Source organism: Corvus cornix, chromosome Z (genome assembly GCF_000738735.6).
Source record: "Corvus cornix cornix isolate S_Up_H32 chromosome Z, ASM73873v5, whole genome shotgun sequence".
NCBI classification, from domain to species: Eukaryota; Metazoa; Chordata; class Aves; order Passeriformes; family Corvidae; genus Corvus; species Corvus cornix.
Window position 1 is genome coordinate 24,500,283 of NC_046357.1, and position 10,440 is coordinate 24,510,722.

The window sequence follows — 10,440 nt, forward strand, 5'->3', positions numbered from 1 at the left end:
TGTTTCTGCTTTACTTTTCAAAAAAAATTACTGCAGCCAGAGAGTACTTTTTGAAACCATATGATTTGTCATCCTCCAGGGATTAGCACAGCTGTTTTTACTGTTGTTTCTTCCTGCCAGCCTTGTAGCGATCTTAGGATTATCCTGTGGTAATGCAGGAAGATCTGTTCCAAGTACCAGATCCAAAAGCAGCCTGATTCCATGCTGGAGGAGGCACAATCACAGCCGGCACTGTGGCTAATCCTGCCAAGCACATTTTCCTTGAAATCTCTGATAAAGAGACTGACCACCACTACTCTTGCTCTCAAACAAGGTAGCACAATTCCCAAGCCTTTTTCTTTGTGTGTTTTAGATGGTATAGTCATAAAAAGTACAAATACTGCACAGGACAATATTTGCCCGACTGAAAGGCAGTGTTTGCCACACTATGGTTTAGTCATCAATTAATAGTTCAGATGAGTAGTGGGACCATTAACTAGTCTGTTTGCTTCTGGATGGAATGAGGTTCTACCCAGGCATGTTCAGGGGACGCCAGTGTCTCTAGACTGGACAGAGCAATTCAATAATTCTTTAAAAGGAAAATTTAAGCTGTCCACTAAATGAACTGGTGAGACACAGGAGTAACTGGGAGGAAAGGAGCTTTTAAATCTTGGATAAGACATGGGCATTTAAGGATGCAAAATGTCTTTAAGTCAAGATCTTCTTCACTAAACACTGAACTTGGGGTAAGACATTTTCTGCTCTGAGGCTGGACCCCAGACACAGGCTGCTGCAAGGACAAGCTGTTAGCTGGGTGACAGAGTGAGAGACCTCTCTGTCATCTCAGGGACTGCTGGGAAGCCTGCACAGACAGAAGCAGGGCTTTTGTTTTTGTGTGGCTGTTTCTGAGTCAGCTCCTTTGGTGTCTGGCTTAATTAATAAGAATTAATTCTAATGACTTTCTCAATTCTGAAGTAATAGGAGAACATGTGGAGCAGGGCTTTTTTTCCAGATGCTAGATGACAGTAAACCTTAATGAACAGATCTGGTGAAGAAGCTTTAGCTCACACCTACTGTTTTTTTTTTTAAAGCAGTGTTACAGTTATAGAGCTGGGGAAATGAAAGGTGATCTTCAAAGGCATTTGTGTCATCTAGAAATCACACGTTTATAAATTTCCTGAAACTCTTATTAACTGTTCCATTCTTGACTTTCAAAACAATTCTCCCAATTAGCATTAGCTATCATCCCTGAAAAGTAGACATTAACAGAAAAAAAGATCTATAAAGAATACTTGGTCCACTTTTCTATCAATGTGTATTTGACTCTCAAGCAATAGCTCCACTTCATCAAATGCTATTTTTCTGATGCATCTGTCCATCATGCAGTTCATTAGAGCTTTTAAATTTTAACAGTGCTCTTGGGCTGGGTACATGAAAAAGGGAAGGGATAAGCATTTCTCATTTTGCTGTTACTGAAAAAACTGTCTTGGCTATCCATCTTTAAATAATTTTTCGACATGAATGCTCCTAAAAGAAACAATTCGGCCATGGTTTATCCTCCCAGGTGGCCAGGCTAGACCATCACATCGTGACTTGAAAAAGACTTTGTTTCTACAGCATGTACACAGCTTCAGGGCTTACAAGCATGTACTAGAAAAATGGGCTTGGGAAAATGCATCTGCACATACTTATGGATTTATCCACTGTTCCACCTCTCAGAATTAAATGTTTTGAGGGAATTAATTACCAACCAGGAACTAAATCCTCTGAAGATAATTAGGAACCTGGTGCTCACTGACTCCAATGGAGCTACATGTTGTAAGAATAAGCAATGATATGCCATGGCAAGATAGTGGTAGAAATAACTTATGTTTAACACAGTTTGGCTTTGATCCATGTTTTCCATGGAAAACTGTGTGTGCCACAGTCCATCTGTGGGAATAATCATTGAGTGCTTCTCTGCTTCAGCTGTCTGAATCTGCAGGCTGAGAGGCTGGAGACAGCACCTGAAATAATATGGTGAAGGTGGTCAATGCACTAAACTGTGGAAGGGGATGAAGGAAGTGAGCCAAAAGGGTGAAACATGAGATAAAGAAGGATCAGCTCATGTGAAAAATCACAGTAATTTCAACGAAAGTCATGAAAATAGCTAACACTGAGTCATACTTAGCAACTTCCATGAACTTCATAAAAGCAGGTATGTTGTCAGAGAAACAACAAAGCAGCCATTTGATTTTCAAAAAGCAACCAAAAGACTTTCAGCACAGTACTGAAACATTCATGATATGAATTAAAGTTTAGGTAGTTTTGCATTCCATATTCTGTTTTCTTCCTGAAATAGAAGAAGCTTCTTTCATGGACAGAATGGATTTAAAATTGCTTTAAGCTGGGGCATAATCAATGTCTCTTTGCTAACCAGTGCAAAATTTTCAGCCTTCCTCATTGAATAAGAGCCACTCCCCATTTTATTCCTTACGTGTGGCAGGACTTATTTAGGAAGAATTCAGATTTTATAGGCAGACTGGTTCAACAGAAACAGACCATCTCAAATAGTTTCATTAAACTTTAACATATTAAATAAATAAATAAGTAAGAAAGTAAATAAATAAATAAAATCCTGACTATGGGACAGAGGAAAAGAAGTCCTGTTGGCTGGGATAACCCAGGGAAGAATCAAAAGGACCTTCCTAATGGATTACTTGGTAAGTGTTTGAAACTGGTGACAAATCTAAAGCAGGTGACTATAACATCAGAAGAATGCCTAAGCATTATTCTGTCAGAGGGAGTCCAGAAGCATCACCAACCAACAAACAGGTTTCCTTTATGGCCTATTCAGAAAAAAAGGTGGACTGGAAGTGCCAGAATCTGTAAAGTTTGGAAATTACAGTGATCACCAGGACAGTTTTCCTTTTCTTCCCACCTTATGTTCTCTCCTCTGAAGGGAGATGGACAGTGGCTCCATGGCAGGACAGGCTCCAGACCTGGGTCTGCCCAGCATTGCTGAGCTCCACTGAGGTGTAACAACAGTGACAGTCACCAGGGCCTGCAGAGATATGGGTAACTGTAGAAATGACATGTGCTGAGAGGGCAGGAACAGACAAGTGCATCTCCCCCCATCTCCCTTACATAACACTGATACTCTGAGGCCGTGTGATTTATTGTGAGGCAGAGAAAGCTGTTGAACTGATGTTCTCCATTTTTTCTTGATCCAGAAGGTTGTAGGGCTAAGGTTGTGCCAGCAATGGGTAGTCTTAAATACTTCAAAGAATGAAGATTCATTAAAAAACATAAAAATTAGTTTTATGTGTGATTTCCCAAGGCAATTTTTATCTACTATTGCCCACATATTTCTTCCCTCACGGTTTCTCTCGACATTTTCCAAATTTTGCATTTGTGCATACCGTCTTCCTATCACAGAGGAACAAAACATGATGAAATCTGCCGCTGTCAATAATAGAAGAGCTGAGAGCTAAATTAAAAAGCTGCTAAAACCACTTAAAAACTATTGAAAAAAACCCAACCAAATAAAACCAAACAAAAAACCCCACCTAAAATAAAATCCAGGTTTTAAGCAAAAAAAATTGCAGCCTCTGACGTGTTTGCCACTCTCAGCCAGCAAGCCAAGACCTCCCTGAAAACCCATCCTTCTCCTCAAATACCACCAATACCAGCTCACCTGGGTGTCAGACCTGCCTCAGTTCAGCGGGAACAGGATGTACACACTCTGAAACTGCTGCATAAGAGGATGGTTGCTATGAAATCTGACCTATTTCTTAATTAACAGCATTTTAATGTGGTTCAGATTGCACAATACAGGAAAAAAGAATTCTCAGTATTTCTGCCAGAGCTGAGGCATTTTCTTGTAGGCCTTACTGAGGAGTTGAAACTTTCTTATCCAGAGGGGTGCTGAGCACTAGAGAAGGGCATGGATGAAGGCAGCAGGCCACGTGCTGTACCTGGAGGCAGTGGGAGATCTGCAAACCTTTTGCTGATGGGCACTTATTCCATTGAAAGATTCAAACAAAATAGACTACTGCCAGCAAATCTGACAACTGGTCATTGTTTCCCAGCAGAAACCAACTCCCAAAAATTTATCAGAAATCAGTTTAGTGGGGAAATAATAATCCCACTCTGCATTCTAGACAGAACTGCAGGTCTTAATTCTTTTTGGGCCTAATTTTTTTTTAACTTAAGTTCCTTCTTTATCTACAACCTTGATGTTAGTTACGCCTTTGCTCTGTGTTAAAGACAATAATGCATTGTCGTTTTGCCTTCCATCAATTTTGTTAATTATTTTCTTCCATATAAAAACTTAATGAAAAATCCCTTTTGTCAAAGTCTAAAATATTAAAAGAAGCTGTAACTTTCAAATCCTGAGGATTTTTGTCAGTGTCAAACTGAAATTTGCTTTTTTCTCTCAATTTTTAAGACAAATGCACCCCACTGAATCTGTTTGTACTTTTGAACTTTCAGGTTTAAATTCATCTTGAATGAAAGGCTGAAACTTCTGTTAAGATGCCACCTTAATACTTCAAGGATATATATTTGGTCCACAACTTTTCTGTGGGACAAAACTCTTTGTCTCAATTTCAGCACTTCACAAATGGGGATGTCATTGCTTCTGACATCAGGCAGTGACCAGGAGGATGAGTGGTTAACAGACAAAAAAGGGCTCAGGACAGTTCAGATACAGACTGTAGGTGATCAGGGGAGTTTCCAGCACAGGAAAGTTGTAAATACCTCTTTATCACTGACAGATCTCTTCCTGAAACATCTCTTTGAAAAAAACTGTATTTTTTTCAACATGCAGCTGCTATGGGGGCTGCACTTTTGGATAAATGAAAGTCAAATGTCTCTCGAGTTTGTGCTTGTAAGTTTTAGTGACAAAATTCAATTAGGAGCTGTGTATGTAAATGCTAAGACACTCAGTTATGTTTAAGCTTGTGTGAATATATAATCCTCTTACAGACTAGATGATTTAATAGTCATTCTGCAGAACAACTGTGCTTCTTTCCCCACAGGTAACACAAGTGAATACTGCAGTCCACAAACACAGAATTTAACTCATTTGGAGGCCCTAAACTAAACAGAGCTGGAATGATGCCACTTGGAAAAAGTTGTCTTCTATGCACAAAATATTTATCATTTCAACCTCACCAAACACTTACGTGGAGACAGCTGTCTCAGAAATGAGTTCTGTGCACAGAGCTAACACAAATCAAATTAGTGCATTGGAGCTAAAGAGGACATGTTTAATCTCATCTCTCAAAAGTTTTGCAGTAAGTCATTAAAAAGAAGTCTCTTATATATGTAGGTATCTTCCTAGGAATGACTAGGAATTTACAGCAATGGATTTCCAAGGCTAGAAGTCAAAGAGCTCCATGCAGAGATAGGAAAAAATATCACCACCCAGTGGGTTTATTCTTTTGAAATTCATCATCTCTGTGAAAAGATGGAAAAAAATGTAGAGTAAATAAATGATTTTTTTGACTGAAAATCCTGCCTATGTTGTGCATGAGTCCAGTCACACACGACCTGATGTCATTGGCTTGGATACAGGCACTAACTGGTCATTGATTCAAGAAACAGTGCCCAGGTTATTGCAGAGCAGTGAGAAATCAATTTCTAATTTTAATGTAAACTGAGGACGTTTTTAATGTTTTCCAGAGAAACCATCAGTCGACAGATCTTTCATACAGACCAAGTCTGCTCTTTCCCTCCAAAACTAATGGACAATTTTAATCCTCTCTTATTCTGTCACAGCGCTCATTCATGCATGCAGAGGTATCTGTAATGCAGCACTAGTGTAGGAAAGCAATAAAGACCTCAGGAATTTCCCCTCAACACTAAAGCACTTTTGTAGCTCAGAAGATGGATTTATCATTTGAAAGTAACGAAATCTCCTAAACTTAGCCTTCGGCAGTGTTTTCTTGGAGGAAAACACCGGCAGAGTTAAGAGGGCAACATGTTCAGCCTGTGCAGCATATGGGAAGTAACAAGCAGCAAAGAGATGTGAAAGCAGTGCAGGGAAAAGGGAGGGTGACTCCCCTTTCCTCATTAGGAATCAATAATATATCACTGCCTTGCAGTACATTTCATTAGGTACTTCCCTAATTTCCTTTTTCAGTTCTTACCCATTAAGCCTAAATCAAATGTTCTGGAAGGGGAGAAAAAAAAAGAAAGAAAAAGAACTTTTTTTGTCAGGTTTCCGAGTGCAAAGGTGTTCTAGAATAGTTGTAATGGGAAAAAATTTTATACACAAAATACTCATCATTTGAAGCAGGGAGAGTTCTCTGAGGAAAGAATTTCATAAAAAGAACTGATTCTGTATACTCTGGACACCAATATTTTTTTCCCTCTCAAGTAGAATTTTTGCTTTATATTTTTCCATTTCAAACAATAATGCACTATGAAATTCATTTGTTTCTACTACTTGTATCTAATTAATATTTAATTTTTTTTCTCTCAACATTGCAGCAGCTGGCATTGTTTTACATTCTTAGCTTTCCCCCAGAGAAGTGATAACTTTCTAGCATTCAGAACTCTAGGTAAAACTCAATATATCAACAACACCAGCTTGAAACCCTGGAGGCATAGAGGAACAGGATGATTCTTTTTTTAAAATCATATGTTTGAGTATTTAGTTCACAATGTTTAATAACTGGGGATTGACAATCTTCAAACAACTGAACTAGATGTGATCATCTGAAGAGAGATTTTTAAAAAATAAAACTTTATGCAGTGAATTATTTAAAAAGCAAGCTCCATTAATGCTTTAAATAGCAGCTTAGGTCTCTGAGTAGACATCTAGATAGTTACTTTATGGGTTATGTGAGTGAAGCATGGACAAATGAACAATAACTTCAGATTTACCAAGGCGTTCCAAAACCATTAGGGTTGGAAGATGCTCCATCAGTGGAAGCTTTTACTGAAAGCACCACCCCTAACTCCCCATGGCACTTTGGTGTAAAAGAGTGACAATTTTTAGTTTTCCCATGCAAACATTCGGCTCAGTTAAGCAGAAGAATCAGTACTGATGTCTGATGTAACAAGCATTTGTCCAAAAAGCAGTGGATAATAAAATGCAGGAAAATTATGCACCACAAACACAATTGAATTTAAGTGTTCATCATTTGTTCCCAGCTCTGCATTTCAGGTGCTGTGCAGAGGCTTGAATGCATTTCGGGTGTTCATGGATCCCATTTGGTACAGCAGAGTGTTCTCCTGCTCCTGCAGGTGCAAACTAGGATTCTGATAGCACAGGCAATTCCTGCTTCCCAGCTGTCATCCCCTCCAAGCACAGAAGAACCTTCAATCTGCTAGTCACCTTTCCAGCCAGCAGGTCTTGGCAGCCTCTTAACATGTACTTTTAGAGTGGAGGGGAGCAACTCCAGCCCGGACATCTAGGAATTGCTTCCAAGACCAGTCCTTGGGACTACACTTGTTTGAAGTATATATATGTGGGGGTGTTAACACACTGGTACATGTTGCCTAGAGGTGGTGGATGTCCCATCCCTAAAAACATTCCGGGTCAAGTTGTACAGGGCTCTGAGCAACCTCATCTACGTGAAGATGTCCCTGCTCAGGGCAGGGAGACCCAAACCATTCTATGATTCTATGAAAGGATAGACTGAAGTTGTTTGATTTTTTTTTTTTTTTTTTTTTTTTTTTTGGTAGCATAGCTTCCCTTTTTAATAATTAATTTCCTTTGTTTCCCCAGCAGTAAAAACAAAACTCTGCTTCCTTCTCTGATTGCTGCGTTATTCATGACCACTGCTCTACGGGTGTGTTTGTTATGGCATCAACACACTCCTCGTTACTCGAGGGAGTTCAGTAGGAGCAACCTATGCTCTGTTTAAACCGTCTGAGCAAGATAATCACCAGACAGGTTTTCCTGTTGCTCATAGCAATTTTCTGGTCTTGTCGCATAAAATTCTCTTTAAAAATCAGTTGGACCTGGGCATTGGAGGGGAATTGTAATAACAATAATTGCAAGGAAAATAATTTTCTTACTTTTTTGCACTCAGTTGTGAGGCTGCTTCTTCCAAATGAAGCTACTTAGACAAGGGTCTATATAAGTTTTTTGCTATACTTTTGATTAAACATCCATAGCAACCATACAATGTGTTGTCCTCTATATAAAATGCAAGGTATAGAAAAGAAATTATTTGAGTAAATTCATTTAATGAGAAAAGAGTTTTTCCCAAAAGGTTTGTCTAAACCTCTGTTTCCATAATACCTTGCAGTTGTATGCCTAGTATAACTTCCTACTTTCATGTCTGTAGCTCACTGTTTATGTTTGTAAAGTGATTGATAAACGGAGCTCAGCAGACTTTTGCTGTGGGTTTAAAATCAGCAATGTTTTTTTGTTGAAGTCTGAATGAGTCAGCTCTTTCTGTTGTCATTGTTCCTTGGAAGTAAAGATTGATGACAAAAATCTAATAAAAATTCGTGGTACCAACTGGTAGAAGAGGAAGTTGTAGTCTTTTCAGCTGTGTGGGCAGGGGGATTGGCAGTGCAAGCATAGTCCCTGTAAATTCAGACTGGGCTTGAAAAGGGGACAGACCTGTGGTGAGTTCTGGATGGGAAGAGTGTGTCCTCACCACCTGGCTAGAGAAGGACTGAGCAGAGGCAGGCAGAAAGCAAGAAGGAATCATGAATCAGTATCTACTACTGCACAAACAATATGTTAGGGCAGGTCTCTCTGGCAAATTCAAAGGGAAAATGCTATTATTAAAAGGCTACTTGCCCTGAGGGGGCTTATTAGGAATATCTGCCAAATGAAATGGATGTTTGAACCATACCCAAGCATGGTGATAGGCAATTGTTATCACATCTGTTGGCAGTTTCATTCTTGAATTGGGCAGATGCCCAGGAGAAACAGCACACACAGGACATAATTCTCCTAGCAAAGTCGTAATTTAATATTGCAGTGTGACCAGTGGTCTCATGAAGACAGACAGAAAGTGCTGACTTTTACAAAGGCTGTTGGTTCTTCCAGCAGCCATTTCTTCATGCCTAGGCATAAAATGTTAATGCCATGACATTTGTTGCAGGCTTAAATCATCCTAATGAAACAGGAAGTGTTACTGAACTAATTCATCCCAGCACGTTCCATTGCAGATGTTTTATCAGCAGTTTCAAGATAATGAAATTAGAATTCACTTTCTTCTTGTTTACAAGTTAGATTTGTTTAAATGTTTACATGTTAGATTTTATGTTTACATAAAAATGTAAGAAAAATGTTTACAAGTTAGATTTGACCATATGCAGCTTTATATGTTTATTTAAGAAAGTGTGTAGTCCCCACCACATATAATCTCTATTTAGAAACAGAATTTGTATTTAGAAAGAGAAATTGGTTTTATTTCTTTGACAAATCTTTATTTGTACCTTGGCACAAAGGTGAAATATTTCAGAATTTCTTCAGTGGGAGGGACAGTCAATAATAACAAGATTGTCCCAAACTGTTCAGAGAACTCCCCAGACAACTGAAAAAAAATATAATGGGATGGGAATCTTTCTGACATGATTAGAGGTAACTTCAGTTTCATACAGTAAATGATGAAGGTGAACCCAGTGAATCCGCAGAAATAAAGGAACAAAGCCTGAAAGAGGAAGAGCTGATAACATGCAGTTTTTCTCAGACGATTTGAACTTGCATAAAATTCCTGGGAAATCAGTGGATTCACATAAGTAAGTTAAAATGGATGCATTTGTTACTGCTTCAGTGAAGTGCAAGGCAATAATAATTCTTGCATTATGCATTAGAAGATGCAGCTAAACTCTTTGTTCTGAGTAAGAGTTGAACAGACCCCTACCCCAAGATATTTAATAAAAAATTAGTTTGCTACTAGTAGGGCTTATATGTTTCTTTTTTTCCATTTTCTGAGCAAAAATACACATCAGAAATTCTTCAGAGAACTGCTGAGATGAAAATATGGGGAAACCCTACTCAAAAGGTTGCTCTTTATCAAATAGCAACTGTTACAACAAAGGTTTTTGCCCAAGTCTTTGGTATAACTAAATTTTAACTGAAAACCATAAAAATCTGCAGAGTGAGAAGAGATGAAATCACTCCAAAGAAGACCAATCACAGTTTTACTCCCAGATGTCCTGCACTTCTTATCTGTGAAGCTCAGTGTCAAATACAATGCACCAAGAAAAGCCAGGAGGCCATAAATATGTGTGTATGTGTGCTCATAAGTAGGAGCCCCCAGATTAGTTTTCCCCCACCCATGAGTGTGTATATATACAGATGAACATAAATATATATATACAGACGTATATGTATTTTTATATATGCATAGAGTATGTGTGTGTGTGTGTAACATATTGCTGTGTTTCATCACGAATATCAAATCTGCTTACAGAAATTGGCTCTTAGGGCTGGGAGGTGTGAGGAAACAACCACAAGACTGCTAAACAGACTCGCAAAGGTGAACCTTTAACGAAACTGTC

General features: G+C 38.7%; 1 protein-coding gene across 1 annotated transcript in view; it reads left to right on the forward strand.

The window, feature by feature from the left end:
* The window catches only part of LOC109146432, a 1,056,471-nt gene that overhangs the window by 90,478 nt on the left and 955,553 nt on the right, over positions 1-10,440 (forward strand). The window lies entirely within an intron of this gene.